The sequence below is a fragment of the Saccopteryx bilineata genome, chromosome 5, assembly GCF_036850765.1.
Source record: "Saccopteryx bilineata isolate mSacBil1 chromosome 5, mSacBil1_pri_phased_curated, whole genome shotgun sequence".
Taxonomy (NCBI): domain Eukaryota; kingdom Metazoa; phylum Chordata; class Mammalia; order Chiroptera; family Emballonuridae; genus Saccopteryx; species Saccopteryx bilineata.
In genome coordinates this window covers 33163263-33180326 of record NC_089494.1, presented here as the reverse complement: position 1 = coordinate 33180326, position 17064 = coordinate 33163263, and positions in this window count along the sequence as shown.

The following is a 17064-nucleotide window of genomic DNA, read 5'->3' as shown; positions in this document are numbered from 1 at the left end:
ACTACTGTAAATAAACCTTCAATAATATGGTGGTGGGGTTCCAGAGAAGGGGAAGCTTTCTATAGTCTTATGATAAGGTCTCAGTCTGTTATTAAGCCTGTGCCTCTAAAAGGTAACTTCACAAGTGCGTCACAGTTTATCCCCCTTTAGGTAGACCAGGATGGCTAGCGTGGGTTGCATTTAGGTATTTTCCTTCCCTCAGATCAGTTAGGCTCTGATAAAACCTCAATTATGCTCTGGTAAAACAGGTTCTCTTGAAGGCAGGCCTTGTTAAAAAGAACAGAATGCTCTAGTTATTTGCAAAGAATTCCTTTTCCTTTCCCCCTGCTGGAAGAACAGGGACCTTATTCTCTAGTATTTCTATGAGCTCCTAAAAATAAAACTTACAAAAGTGTGGGTCCCTCCCCCACCGTGATTGGGACCACCTGGAGTCCTTAGAGTTTTTACACTCTCAGATTTGTCCACTCTGAGTCTCCAGCAATTCCCCAATTACAGTTCAGGTATTCCTACCCTAGTACGGTTCCCATGGAGGATTTGCTCAGGGTTTCTGCTCTAGTAGGTTGTAATTCTCTGTATTCACCTATCTCTCAAGTTTTAGGGGCAGCATTTGCCCTGTGCCCTCATGTCTCTGATGTAGCTAATAAAAGTTGTTGATTTGGGGGTTTTCAGCTTTTTACTTGTAGTTAGGATGAAGTGATGACTTTTAAGATCCTTACATGCCAAACCAAAAACTGAAAGTCCTGTTTATACCTTTTCAATGGGTACTATACCGTGGTCTAAGCCAGTATCAGACGTGCTAATGTAAACACTCAAATAGGATTACATTGAATTGGAATATGGGTGTTTCCAAAATTCTTCAGCCAATCATAGATTTTTTATTTTCTTTTTACAGAGACAGAGAGTCAGAGAGAGGGATAGATAGGGACAGACAGACAGACAGGAACGGAGAGAGACGAGAAGCACCAATCATCAGTTTTTTCGTTCCGACACCCCAGCTGCTCATTGATTGCCCTCCCATATGTGCTCTGACCGTGGGCCTTCAGCAGACCGAGCAACCCCTTGCTCAAGCCAGTGACCTGGGTCCAAGCTGGTGAGCCTTTGCCCAAACCAGATGAGCCCGCACTCAAGCTGGCGACCTCAGGGTCTTGAACATGGGTTCTCTGCATCCCAATCCGACGTTCCATCCACTGTGCCACCACCTGGTCAGGCCACAGTTTGTTTGTTTTTTTTTTTTGTTGTTGTTGTTTTTTGTATTTTTCTGAAGCTGGAAACGGGGAGAGACAGTCAGACAGACTCCCGCATGCGCCCGACCGGGATCCACCCGGGACGCCCACCAGGGGCGATGCTCTGCCCACCAGGGGGCGATGCTCTGCCCCTCTGGGGCGTCGCTCTGCCGCGACCAGAGCCACTCTAGCGCCTGGGGCAGAGGCCAAGGAGCCATCCCCAGCGCCTGGGCCATCTTTGCTCCAATGGAGCCTTGGCTGCGGGAGGGGAAGAGAGAGACAGAGAGGAAGGAGAGGGGGAGGGGTGGAGAAGCAGATGGGCGCTTCTCCTGTGTGCCCTGGCCGGGAATCGAACCCGGGACTTCCGCACGCCAGGCCGACGCTCTACCACTGAACCAACCAGCCAGGGCCCACAGTTTTTTTTTTTAATTAAAGGTGATCACTTTATGAATTCTCTTTTAGAATCACAGAACTAGAGAACTGGATGTTACCCTATAATCCAGTATCTCCATTATAAATATTTTTAAATATCAAGGCCTGAATCTAAATCTAACCAAGCCTCTACCATTGATCTCCAACCCCCAGGCTGTGGACCGGTATCAGTCCGTGGGCCATTTGGTACCGGTCTGGAGAAAGAATAACTTACATTATTTTTGTTTTATTTATATTTAAGTCTGAACAATGCTTTATTTTTAAAAAATGACCAGCCTGACCGGGTTGCACGGTGGATAGAGCATCGGACTGGAATGCGGAAGAGGTTCGAGACCCCAAGGTCGCCAGCTTGAGCGAGGGCTCATCTGGTTTGAGCAAAAGCTCACCAGCTTGAGCCAAGGTCGCTGGCTCGAGCAAGGGGGTACTTGGTCTGCTAAAGGCCCGCGGTCAAGGCACGTATGAGAAGGCAATCAATGAACAATTAAGGTGTTGCAATGCGCAATGAAAAACTAATGATTGATGCTTCTCATCTCTCCATTTCTCTCTGTCTTTCCCTGTCTATCCCTCTCTCTGATTCTCTCTGTAACAAACAAACAAACAAAAAAAAACCAGATTCCCTCTGTTACATCCGTCTAAGACTCACTCTTGACTCTTGTCTCGGTCACATGATACATTTATCCGTCCCACCCTAAAGGCCGGTCCGTGAAAATATTTTCTGACATTAAACCAGTCCGTGGCCCAAAAAAGGTTGGGGACCACTGTTCTAGACAGTGCTCTCAAGTAGAAATTTCTACAGTGATGAAAATGCTCTGTGTCTGTGGTATTCAGTACAGTAACCACTAGCTATAGGTAGGGAGTTAGTGAACACTTGAAATATGATGTGTGCAATTGAGAAATGATTTTTTCATTTTATTTAATTTAAATAGTACATGAGGCTACTCACTGTACTGGAAAGTGCAGCACTAGAGCTAATTTGAATTGTAGGAAACCACGGAGGATAGAGGAACAAGTTAAGTGATAATTTATTTTAAAAAAATAAACTGAGACCTAGAGGGGTTGACTTTCCCTATAGTACATTGCTTGTTTTTGACAGAACTGAAACTAGAACTCAGGACTCCTTAAGTATAGGCTTTCTTAAAAAACTATGTTGCGCCACCTTTTCTGATTCCACAAGATGAATTTAGAGCAGCATTTCTTAACTTCAGCATTATTACCATTTTGGACTAGATAATCAGTAGCATCCCTGACCTCTACCCAGTAAATGTCAATAGTATCTTCCAGCCATGGCAGCCAGAGCTATCTCCAGACTAGGCCAAATATCCTGGTGGTAAAACCTGGGGCAAAATTGTTCCTAGTTGAGAACCTCTGGTTCCCAGGATTTCCTACTTACATGAAATACAGATATCCTTCAGGACTTCCATGACAGGCAAGGTAAATCCAACTTTTACTTGCTGTAACGAGAACTTCAAGAATATGATGCTGTTCTAAAAGTAAAAATTAACTTAAGACAGTGCTGCCTATTGGTGGCTATCACTAAAGTGGAGACTAAAAATCAAGCATGCATAATAATTATTTGTTGAGCACCTACTATGTCCATAGTACTATATGCTTTACATCTTTTATCTCTAATTCTCAAACATTGCAAGGCAGATGGAATTCTTCTCATTTTACAGATTAGATAACTGTAGTTCAGAAACTTTAAGTAACTGGCACAAGGTCAAAAGGCTAGGTAGCAAAAGGGAGAGGCAAAGTTCATACCAATTAGCCGTATCTGAATTTAACACCCATGTACTTTCTACTTGGATATCCATCTCTTTAACAACCTCTTTAGCACTCATGACTGAAAAGTCAGATTAGAGGTATAAGATTAAAAAAATAAATAGAAGCAGAATAAACAGAATTCTTAAAGAGCTCAAGTTACATTTACTGGGAAGAATAGTAGGAGACAACCACCAAATAATTACTATGGTTAAGTTAGGCTTCCAGTAGAAAGTGGTAACTGAGCAAGATCCTGAGGAAACGTTAAAATTTGGGTGTCCAGAAATAAAGAAGAGGCAAATTCTCAAAACAGAAAGCTTTAGGTAAAGGCTTAACTCCTGAGGAAATTCTCCTCCAAATTTTGAGAACATAAGCAGTCTATCTGGTAGAAGAAGGAAGGAGATAAGGTTGGGAAGATAGAGGTTGCAACTACGCCTGATTGCTGGCTCAGTGATTTAGATTTCATTCTGTAGAAAATTAGTTTTTCTGTATGATTTCACACACATTTCCTATGTGTGAAAATGGACATAGATAAAAGTGTCCATGACTTATGAACATAGATAAAAGTGAAGAGGTTACCAGGGGAGAGGGGGTGTGGGGGAGGGGGAAGGGAACTTGAGTGAATGGGAGGGGGAGAGGGAGGACTGTGTAAAAAGGAACAAATATAAGGTGATGGAAAATGAGCTGACTTTGGGTGATGGGTATACAACATAATTGACAGTTCAAATGCTGTAGGAATGTTCACCTGAAACCTATGTACTCTTCTTGATCAATGTCACCCTGTTAAAGTTAATTGTCTAAATAAAATTAAAGAAAATTAGAGTTTTTTAAGAGGAGACATGGCAAGATTAAAACTATAATCATTGTTCTAGACCTTGTGATATCTTTCCCTAGGCAACATGTAATCATATACTCCCCACACCATACAACATATAGTAATTAAAATTCAGTTGAAACATGAAAAAAACCCACTTTACTTTCATGTATAATGAACTTTCCATGGTGGTGGGGCAGTTCATTGACAGTTTAGACTTCCACAGTCTACAGTAGAGAAAAATTCTTTAACCAAAAAGAAAAAGGAGGCCTGACCTGTGGTGGCGCAGTGGATAAAGCGTCGACCTGGAAATGCTGAGGTTGCCGGTTCAAAACCCTGGGCTTGCCTAGTCAAGGCACATATGGGAGTTGATGCTTCCAGCTCCTCCCCCCCTTCTCTCTCTCTGTCTCTCTCTCCTCTCTCTCCCTCTCTGTCTCTCTCCTCTCTAAAAATGAATAAATAAAATAAAAAATAAAAATAAAACCTTTAAAAGAAAAAGAAAAAGGAAATAATAGGAAATTTTTATTTTAAAATTACCAATTCTTGTTTTAAATTCTTATTTCCTGTGAAGAAAATTTTGAGACTGGGAGATTTCTTGTTCTAAGAAAGTAGTTTTCTAAGAAATTCAATTGCTTTAATTCAAACTCATGTTAATATCTGAGATTTCTTTACTCGTTATGTAACAAGGAGTACTTCTTAGAGCAATACAATACTATAAGAATTAAAAAGAAAAAAACACACACCTTTGTGTAATCTCCACCCTGGTGTCTGCTGTATCACCACACATCTCTATGAGTTTCTTCATTACATTTTACACAGTAAAAATCAAAGAATATTTTATATTTCTGACATTAATTTATTAGCATTCCTGGTAACTATATCTGGCACTGTAATTCACTTTTTGAATAATTGTTTTAATTTATTCTTTTGACTTATTGTTTCCTTTTACTTTTTCCTGTTTGAGTAATAAAGTAGGTTAATAATTATCAGCTCTCTCACTTCTTCCCCTTTCTTTCTCTGTCTCAATCAATGAAATTTTTTTTTTTTTGTATTTTTTTCTGAAGTTGGAAACGGGAGGCAGTCAGACAGACTCCCACATGCGCCCGACCAGGATCCACCCAGCATGACCACCAGGGGGCGTCGTTCTGTTGCAATCAGAGCCATTCTAGTGCCTGAGGTAGAGGCCACAGAGCCATCCTCAGCGCCCGGGCCAACTTTGCTCCAATGGAGCCTTGGCTGCGGGAGGGGAAGAGAGAGACAGAGAGGAAGGAGAGGGGTAGGGGTGGAGAAGCAGATGGGCGCCTCTCCTGTGTGCCCTGGCCAGGAATCGAACCCGGGACTCCCGCACGCCAGGCCGACGCTCTGCCACTGAGCTAACCGGCCAGGGCCTCAATGAAAATTTGTTAAAAAAATAAATACTAACATAATAAACTCCCATTGAGGAAACTTGATAAAGTAATTATATTGAAAACCTGTAAGTTGTCTTCTTTATACATCACTTGGATCATATACAGAGATAAATAACTGCTTTTTATAAGCTGAACACTATATCGTATTTTTCCATTGTTTTAAAGGTTATTCAAAATTGTTATTTTTAATGAAGCATAATATTGCATAATGTAGGCTTTTTACATTTCTTCATATTGTTGGACATTTAGATATTTCCAATATCCTAATGTGAAGTATTTTTTTGTATAAAAATAAGTTACTTGCCTGACCAGGCGGTGGCACAGTGGATAGAGCATCGGACTGTGATGTGGAGGACCCAGGTTCGAGACCTCAAGGTCACCAGCTTGAGCGCGGGCTCATCTGGTTTGAGCAAAGCTCACCAGCTTGGACCCAAGGTCGCTGGCTCGAGCAAGAGGTTACTCAGTCTGCTGAAGGCCCATGGTCAAGGCACATATGAGGAAGCAATCAATGAACAATAAAGGTGTCGCAACAAAAAACTGATGATTGATGCTTCTCATCTCTCTCTGTTTCTGTCTGTCTGTCCCTATCTATCCCTCTCTCTGTCTCTGTAAAAAAATAAAATAAAATAAAAATTACCTTTTTACTTTTGCATCTCTGACTACTATATTTTATTTTTTGGTTTAGGTTTCTAGACAAGAAATTACTATTTAAAGACCATAAACATAACCTGTGACCTTGGCGCACTGGGCCGATGTTCTAGCCACTGAACAACCCAGCTAGGGCCTTTTTTTTAAATTAAATTTACTCTATAGCATTTTAAAACGTTTCAGAAAATGCCTGACCAGGTGGTGGTGCAGTGTATAGAACCTCATCCTAGGATGCTGAGGACGCAGGTTTGAAACCCCAAGGTCACCAACTTGAGCATGGGCTCACCAGCTTGAGTGCAGGGTCACCAGCTTGAGCATGGTATCACAGACATGACCCCACGGTCACTGGTTTGAAGCCCAAGGTCGCTAGCTTAAGTCCACAGTCACTGGCTTGAGCAAAGAGTCGCACACTCTGCTGGAGCCCTCCACCCCACCCCAGTAGAGGCACATTTGAGAAAGCAGTCAATGAACAACTAAGGTGCTGCAACAAAGAAGTCATGCTTCTCATCTCTCCCTTCCTGTTCATCTGTCCCTCCCTTCCTCCCTTCCTCCCTCTCTCTCTCTCTCTCTCTCTCTCTCACACACACACACACACACACACACACACAAAAGAAAAATCAGAAAACATTTCAATCAGTTGTTGGTTTAATCTTTGGTTTCCTGAGAGAAACCTAACTTAATACAATAAAAATATTTTAATTTACTGGATAAAGCACTGAAACTTTTGAAGATCACCTGGATTATAATTCTAAATCTGACACTAACTATATGACTCTGGGGAAATTGTTTTATCCCCTCTGAGCCAAATTCACTCGTCTGTTTCTTTTTTAAAAGCACAGGATCTGATTTCCAAGGTGTGTTTTAGTTCTGAAAATATTACAATCTAGACAGAGAAAGCCAACTGGTGGTTGCCAGAGGGGAGAGGGTCAGGGGACTGGGTGAAAAAGTTGAAGGGATTAAGTACAAATTACTAGTTACAAAATAGTCATGGGGTTGGTTGGCTCAGTTGTAGAGCGTCAGCCTGGCATGTGGATGTCCCAGATTTGATTCCCAGTTAGGACACACAGGAGAAGTGACCATCTGCTTCTCCACCCCTCCCCTCACTTCTCTCTTTTCTCCTGCAGCCGAGGCTCCATTGGAGTGAGTTGGCTCCAGGCACTGAGGATGGCTCCATGGCCTCTGCCTCAGGTGCTAAGAAGGGCTCGGTTCCTGAGCAACGAGTAATGCTCCAAATGGGCAGAGCATTGGCCCCTAGTCAGCTTACCTGGTAGACCCTGGTGGGGGCACATGTGGGTGTCTGTTTCTGACTACCCTCTTCTCACTGAATAAAAAAAAATAGTCATGGGGATGTAAGTGAAGCATAGGGATTATAGTCTATAATATTGTAATAAAAAGGCCCTGGCCGGTTGGCTCAGTGGTAGAGCATTGACCTGGCGTGCAGGAGTCCCGGGTTCAATTCCCGGCCAGGGTACACAGGAGAAGTGCCCATCTGCTTCTTCACCCCTCCCCCTCTCTTTCCTCTCTGTCTCTCTCTTCCTCCCCCCCCCCCCGCCAGGGCTCCATTGGAGCAAGGTTGACCCGGGCGCTGAGGATGGCTCCATGGCCTCTGCCTCAGGCGCAAGAATGGCTCTGGTTGCAGCAGAGCGACGCCCCAGATGGACGGAGCATCGCCCCCTGGTGGGCATGCTGGGTGGATCCCAGTCGGGTGCATGCGGGAGTCTGTCTGACTGCCTCCCTGTTTCCAACTTCAGAAAAATACAATAATAATAATAATAATAATAATAATGTAATAAAAATATGGTGCCAGTTGAGGTACTGGAGATATCAAGGGGAACATTATGTAAGTATATGATTGTCTAACCACTAAGCTGTATACCTGAAACCAATACAAAATAAAAGTAAAAGTAAAAAGAAAAGTTATGATCCACTATTATAAAAGTATAAATCTCTTCTACTCTAGTTTGATGGTTTATACAAAAATGATGAATTAGTTCAAGAATGTTAGTAAAATTGAGGAAGGCTGGATAATTTTAGTGTTAGAATTAATTTTATTAACTACTGGCTATTATACAAATGTATAACCCAAGGCCAGGGACAGTCGAGACTAACCAATAATCACAAAATAAAAAAGTGAAAACCAAGCACCAAAAGTAAAAAACCTCCCAGATTTAATTATTAAGATCAATGGTTTCCAGAACTATTCTTTCTATATATCAAAAACATTTCTTTGATTCAGATGCCATGGTATAGTAATACTTTTATTAATGCAGTTAGACAAATAATTACATATATACATGCAAATCATATTTTTTATTTGGTTAAAGACAATGTTAGGTTCTCAGATCCCTCCAATTTACAACTCTTCAGGGGCCTTAGCCAATAGGTAGGAAACTACTGAGAAAGACAGCTAGCTAATATAAAAGGAAAGAAGCTAAATCTCAATTCACACTAAAAGCTGAAAGTGATATTTCAAATTACATCTTCAGATGTTGACTGGCACCTGACAGAACTTTCCTGAGTCTCAATTTCTCATTTATAAAATAAGGACAGTAATTGCTGCTTATAGAACTGCTAGAAAGATTGAGAGATAATTACCATATTTCCCCATATATAAGACCTTCCCCCAAATACTTGGGGTCTATAAACTGGGTGCATCTTATACAGTAGTTGTAGATTTTTTTTACTTGCATTTCCCACTTTTTTGTGCTTGGTTTTGCACTCATTGTTGAAGTCAGGGATTCGTCATCAGCCACAGATGAGGACAAGCTAATGGATGGGAGTTTTGACAGTGACGAGGAGTTGTATGAATTTTATGATGAATAAAACGAGTTCAATAATTTTATGTAATCCTTTTTTTTTTTTTAGAAAGCAAAATATAATGATTTATTTTAAAGAGTGTGCAACAAAAATGAATTATTGCAGCCTGACCAGGTGGTGGCGCAGTGGATAGAGCATTGGACTGGGATGCAGAAGACCCAGGTTCGAGAGCCGGAGGTCGCCAGTTTGAGTGCGGGCTCATCTGGTTTGAGCAAAAGCCCACCAGCTTGAACCCAAGGTCACTGGCCCCAGCAAGGGGTTACTTGGTCTGCTGAAGGCCCGCGGTCAAGGCACATATGAGAAAGCAATCAATGAACAACTAAGGTGTTGCAACGTGCAACGAAAAACTAATGATTGATGCTTCTCATCTCTCTCTGTTCCTGTCTGTCCCTGTCTATTCCTCTCTCTGACTCACTGTCTCTGTAAAAAATAAATAAATAAATAAAAATAATAAAAAAATTAAAAAAAAATGAATTATTGCAAAGTAATACATTTCTTTTTCAAATTTCGGGCCCCAAAATTAAGGTGCGTCTCATACATGGGAGCGTCTTATACACGAGGAAATATGGTATGTAAAAATACAATATATAACATATAGTAGATATTCAAATAATATCAGTTCCTTTCCTTTTGCCCTCTGCATTCTGAAAATTACTATGGTCAAATAGGAACATACATGCAAAGCTTATATAGCAGGAAATTTAATGATATAGAATGAAACTTGACTTGGAGGGGTGGTGAACACACAATATGGTATACAGAGATGTGTTGTAGAATTGGGCACCTGAAACTTGTATAATTATGTTAACCAATGTCACCTCAATTATTTCAATTAAAAAATTATACAGAATGAGAAAAGAATCAAAGATTTCCTAGCTCTAATATCTCCATGAGACCTATCTAGTGGACACATTGTTCCACTTAATACCTTTTTTTTTTTTTTACAGAGACAGAGAGTCAGAGAGAGGGACAGACAGACAGGAACGGAGAGAGATGAGAAGCATCAATCATCAGTTTTTCGTTGCGACACTTTAGTTGTTCATTGATTACTTTCTCATATGTGCCTTGACCATGGGCCTTCAGCAGACTGAGTAACCCCTTGCTTGAGCCAGTGACCTTGGGTCCAAGCTGGTGAGCTTTGCTCAAACCAGGTGAGCCCACACTCAAGCTGGCAACTTCGGGGTCTCGAACCTGGGTCATCCGCATCCCAGTCCGACGCTCTATCCACTGCGCCACCACCTGGTCAGGCAATACCTTTTAATTATTAGTCTGCATCCAGTTGATTCCCAAATCATTAGGAATATTATCAACACTGGGTCCCAAGTAGATAGTTTTCACAAGTCATGGGCTCCACAGAGGCAAGATGTTTCACAGGTCCACTGTATTTTATCACTCATCTTCACTCTCTCAAGTTGCAGATGAAGAAATTGCAGGCTAGAGAAATGAAGTGACTCACCCAATTTTACTCAGCTAAGTAAGCAGCAGAACTAGTTCTCTGCTCCTATTATATTGCACAGCAATTTCATATCCCTCACAAACTACTTATCTGACCAGCATCCATTGCTGAGGTTCCTATTATAATTTACTTCCTGTAAAAATACTTTTAGCCCAAGGGAATAGACAAAAACAGAAAAACTAATTGGATGAAAAATTGCAGAGCAGGTTTAGGTGAAATTAGAAGTAATCAATTCCAGCTAAATAAAATTCATGATAATTTTTTTTTTTTCATTTTTTTTTTTTCTGAAGCAGGAAACAGGGAGAGACAGTCAGACAGACTCCCGCATGCGCCCGACCGGGATCCACCCGGCACGCCTACCAGGGGGCGATGCTCTGCCCCTCTTGGGCGTCGCCATGTTGCGACCAGAGCCACTCTAGCGCCTGAGGCAGAGGCCACAGAGCCATCCCCAGCGCCCGGGCCATCTTTGCTCCAATGGAGCCTCGGCTGCGGAAGGGGAAGAGAGAGACAGAGAGGAAGGTGCGGCGGAGAGGTGGAGAAGCAAATGGGCGCTTCTCCTGTGTGCCCTGGCCGGGAATCGAACCCGAGTCCTCCGCACGCTAGGCCGACGCTCTACCGCTGAGCCAACCGGCCAGGGCAAATTCATGATAATTTTAAACTACCTTTTCCCCCTTTAAATTTTTAAACTGTAAATGAGTAAAGCTCTAGCTTCTGTGCTCACTACTACAGTTAAAACCTATGGAACTGTAAACTCTAGTGTAATTAAAAATTAAAATGACCTCAGTGTTTCCATGGAAATAAAAACCTCATGAATAAAGAATTACATAGAAGTCTGTTACTTTGAAAGCCACACATTGTTTTATAGCCACTATAAACTAGATGTTTTTGTTTTGTTTTGTTCTTGCCTATGTCCCTTGGTTAAATTTTACCTTGAAGTTAAAAATATACCCATATTTTTTATTAATATGTCTGATATCAAAATATTACAATGTATTTTCAAATGTTAATCAAACCTGAAGAGATCTTAAGAAAGCTAATATATTTACGTAATTCTAGTCATCTTTTTTAAAGCCAGAGTTTATACTGACACCTAACCATATTTTAGGTAAAAGCAAATTATGTGAAAAGTTCAATAGTTTATTGAATCAAAAAATTGAATAATGTATAAAAAGGGTTTTAAAAATTGACAGCTTAAGGTAGTTTTAAAAAGACTAGAAAGTGCCTGACCAGGTGGTGGCGCAGTGGATAGAGCGTCGGACTGGGATGCGGAAGGACCCAGGTTCGAGACCCCGAGGTCGCCAGCTTGAGCGCGGGCTCATCTGGCTTGAGCAAAGAGCTCACCAGCTTGGACCCAAGGTCGCTGGCTCCAACAGGGGGTTACTCGGTCTGCTGAAGGCCCACGGTCAAGGCACATGTGAGAAAGCAATCAATAAACAACTAAGAAGTCGCATCGCGCAACCAGAAACTGATGATTGATGCTTCTCATCTCTCTCCGTTCCTGTCTGTCTGCCCCTGTCTATCTCTGTCTCTGTAAAAAAAAAAAAAAAAAAAAAAAAGACTAGAAAGTAGAGAGACTTTTAAAAAATAGTTTATAATCAAATTTAGAAATCTGATGTCCCTTACTTGCAGGAGAGTGTTACATGTAAACAAGGTATATAAAGGGACATTTAGACAATAGTTACCTTATTTTGTGATGTTTCTTGGAGAGCCCTGTTTATAACACTAAATATGTATATCTTGACTGAGGGACTGAAAAGATTGCTTCAATTAGCACCTAATCTAATAAATACACACTCAATGGCCCTACATTCCCTCACAGGTTCCAAAGTAACTCAATGGATCAGTTTCAGGCATTTCTGTGTTCCTTTTAACTTTTTAGCCATTTTTCCTGCTCTATCTAGACTAAATGTTGGAGGGCCACAGGACTAGATTCTGGACATTCTTCCTTTTTTTTTTTTTTTTTTTTTACAGGTATATCAAATTTATGTCACATTTATTTAACAATATTTTTTTGTCTTTTTTTTTTTTTTTTTTTTTTTATTTTTCTGAAGCTGGAAACGGGGAGAGACAGTCAGACAGACTCCCGCATGCGCCCGACCAGGATCCACCCGGCACGCCCACCAGGGAGCAACGCTCTGTCCACCAGGGGGCAATGCTCTGCCCCTCCAGGGCATCGCTCTGTCGCGACCAGAGCCATTCTAGCGCCTGGGGCAGAGGCCAAGGAGCCATCCCCAGCGCCTGGGCCATCTTTGCTCCAATGGAGCTTTGGCTGCGGGAGGGGAAGAGAGAGACAGAGAGGAGGGGGGGGGGAGAAGCAAATGGGCGCTTCTCCTATGTGCCCTGGCCGGGAATCGAACCCGGGTCCCCTGCACGCCAGGCCGACGCTCTACCACTGAGCCAACCGGCCAGGGCCTGTCTTTTCTTTTCTTTTTTTTTTTTTTAATTTTATTTATTTATTTATTTATTTTATTTATTTATTCATTTTTTAGTAAGGAGAGAGAGAGGGAGAGAAGAGAGAGACAGAGAGAGAGAAGGGGGAGGAGCAGGAAGCATCAACTCCCATATGTGCCTTGACCAGGCAAGCCCAGGGTTTTGAACCGGCGACCTCAGCATTTCCAGGTCGACGCTTTATCCACTGCGCCACCACAGGTCAGGCTGTCTTTTCTTTATAAATAAATTTTTATTCATGTTAATGGGGTGACATCAATAAATCAGGGTACATATATTCAAAGAAAACATGTCCAGGTTATCTTGTCATTCAATTCTGTTGCATACCCATCACCCAAAGTCAGATTGTCCTCCGTCACCCTCTATTAGTTTTCTTTGTGCCCCTCCCCCTCCCCCTTCCCCTCTCCCTCCTTCTCTCCCGCACCCCCCTCCCCCCCACTCCCCGGTAACCACTACACTCTTGTCCATGTCTTAGTCTCGTTTTTATATCCCACCAATGTATGGAATCATGTAGTTCTTGTTTTTTTCTGATTTACTTATTTCACTCCATATAATGTTATCAAGATCCATCCATGTTGTTGTAAATGATCCGATGTCATCATTTCTTATGGCTGAGTAGTATTCCATAGTGTATATGTGCCACATCTTCTTTATCCAGTCTTCTATTGGAGGGCTTTTTGATTGTTTCCATATCTTGACCACTGTGAACAATGCTGCAATGAACATGGGGGCTACATGTGTCTTTACGTATCAATGTTTCTGAGGTTTTGGGGGTATATACCCAGTAGAGGGATTGCTGAGTCATAAGGTAGTTCTATTTTCAGTTCTTTGAGGAACCACCATACTTTCTTCTATAATGGTTGTACTATTTTCTTTCTTTCTTTCTTTCCTTTTTTTTAATTTTTTTTTATTTTTTTATTTTTCTGAAGTTGGAAACGGGGAGGCAGTCAGACAGACTCCTGCATGTGCCCGACCGGGATCCACCCGGCATCCCACCAGGGGGCGATGCTCTGCCCCTCTGGGGCGTCGCTCTGCCGCAACCAGAGCCATTCTAGCCCCTGAGGCAGAGGCCACAGAACCATCCTCAGTGCCCGGGCAAACTTTGCTCCAATGGAGCCTTGGCTGCGGGAGGGGAAGAGAGAGACAGAGAGGAAGGAGAGAGGGAGGGGTGGAAAAGCAGATGGGCACTTCTCCTGTGTGCCCTGGCCGGGAATCGAACCCGGGACTCTGCACGCCAGGCCGACGCTCTACCACTGAGCCAACCAGCCAGGGCCTGGTTGTACTACTTTCATTCTTTTCTTTTTTATCTACCTTTTCTTCTCAGAGGATATCTGTTTTCTAGTTTTAAATACCATAGGCAGAGGCTGATTTAACAGCAGGCGCACCAGGCACGTGCCCTGGGCCCCGACTTCTGAAGGGCCCTGCAAAACCCCAACTTTATACTTTTTTCTAATGACATCAAGTTTGGTTTCATATGTGTAATTTTAACATTAATAGTACATAACATTTTTTATTTATTTAAAAATATGGTTAACATGTATTTTTATTTTCCCTGTCTCTTTTTTTTTAAGTTTTTTTTATTTTTTATTTTTTTTATTTACAGGGACAGAGAGAGAGAGTCAGAGAGAGGGATAGATAGGGACAGACAGACAGGAACAGAGAGAGATGAGAAGCATCAATCATCAGTTTTTCGTTGCGACACCTTAGTTTTTCATTGATTGCTTTCCATATGTGCCTTGACCATGGGCCTTCAGCAGACTGAGTAACCCCTTGCTTGAGCCAGCAACCTTGGGTCTAAGCTGGTGAGCATTTTTTATTTTGCTTAAGCCAGATGAGCCCACGCTCAAGCTGTCGACCTCGGAGTCTCAAACCTGGGTCCTCTGCATCCCAGTCCAACGCTCTATCCACTGCGCCACCGCCTGGCCAGGCTGTCTCTCTCTTTTTTAAGGGATCCAATATTTTCTTCTGCTCTCAGGGCCTCAACCGACCTTAACGTGCCTCTGTCCATGGGTAATGGCCAGTTGGCTCAGTAGTAAAGTGTCAGACTGGTATGTGGATGTCCTGGGTTCAATCTCCTGTCCAGGCACCCAGGAGAAGCACCATCTGCTTCTCCACCCACCCCCTCCCTCTTCTCCTCCCACAGTCATGGCTCAATTGGTTCAAGTGTATTGGCCCTAGGCACTGAGGATGGCTCTGTGGAACCTCCACTTCAGGCACTAAAAACAACTGGGTTGGGAGCATGGCCTCAGATGGGCAGAGCATCAGCCCCAGATGGAGGTTGCCAGGTGGATCTGGTCAAGGAGCATGCAGGAGTCTATCTCCCCTCCTCTCACTTGGAAAAAGAAGGGGAAAAAAATACCATCCATATATCAATAAATCACAAAAATGTTTATCTCCAATTCTGATCTCTAGACTTATATCATTAAATGCCTACTTAACATTTCCATTTGGAAGTCAAAGCAGCCAGGTCCAAAAGTGACGTCTTGCTTTTCTCTTCCAAATCTGTTCCTCTCATCAGTTTTCCTCAATTCAGTAAAATTCTCTACCATTCCTACAGTTGCTCAAGCTAAAACAGGGGAGTCATTCTTCATTCATCCCCTTCCTTCAGATGGCCATCCCTGCAACTGCTCCCTTACACTCAGCCAGTCAGCAAGTCCTGATGTTTCTACCTCCAAAATATAGCCTGAATGTGTCCATTTCTCCTTACTTCCTGTATCCTTATCACTGTAGTTCCAAATTACATAAGCTCTACTTGTGTAATTGAAATACCTCCTGATTTCTCTTCCCATGTCCAATTATGTCCCTCTATAATACATTCTCCTACAATATAAAAAGCAAAGTATATCACTTCTCCACTAAAAATACTCTAATTTAGTTTTTCTTTGTATTTAGAATAAAATTGACCCTTAAATTAGCACAGACTCCAAGGCGTTCTGTACCTCTCTGACCTTATTTCATCTTTTCTTTTGCTCTATAAACTTATGCCACAAAGGCCTTCTTTCTGCCCTTTAACCTGTTTTCCACTTCAAGGCTCTTACATTTACTATTCCTACTACCCATGAAGGTCTTTCCCCTGCTTTCGGCTTGATGGCTCCTTTTCATCGGTTGAATGCTCTCCCCCTGAAAAATATCACCAGAATAAGCTGTTGATAAAGCAAAACGAAGTGCCTGACCAGGCAGTGGAACAATGAATAGAGCGTCAGACTGGGACGCAGAGGATCCAGGTTTGAAACCCTACGGTCACCAGCTTGAGTGTGGGCTCATCTGAATTGAGCGCAGGCTCGCCAGCTTGAGTGCAAGGTTGCCAGCTAGAGTGTGGGATCATAGACATGACCCCATAGTCGCTGGCTTGAGTCCAAAGGTCGCTGGCTTGAAGCCCAAGGTTGCTGACGTGAAGCCCAAAGTTGCTGACGTGAAGCCCAAGGTTGCTGACGTGAAGCCTAAGGTTGCTGGCTTGAGCCCAAGGTTGCTGGCTTGAGCAAGGGGTCACTTGCTCTGCTGTAGCACCAGTCAAGACACATATAAGAAAGTAATCAATGAACAACTACAGAGCCACAACAAAGAATTGATGCTTCTCATCTCTCTCCTTTCCTGTCTGTCCCTCTCTGTCCCTCTCTCTGTCTCTCTGTGTTTCTGTCATAAATAAATAAATAAATAAACAAACAAACAAATAAATAAATAAAGCAAAACTAAATTTTCTGCTTACTGCAGCAAGGAAGAATACTCCCTTGATAGATCTTAGCAGTGTCTCTAAGGGGGAAGAGCAAAAGTGAGAGATTTATACAGTTTGGGAGATCTAATTTGAGGTTTTTAATGCAAGGATCTGATTGGTATTGAGTCAAGTCTACAAAGCTGATGGGGAAATCCTGAGCCAAAGTCACCATCAAAGAGTCTTTCTCACAGAAATGGGCCTTAGTATCTTTGCCACTCTCTGTCACTGGGAGCAGCCTGTAAGAAGCATAGTTTCTGCACAAGGACGATGGTAGATCCAGAGCATAGAGGCTGGGTCATTAGTCAATTACTCTACCTGTAGCAAGAGCTCTTACTGGCTCATTTTCA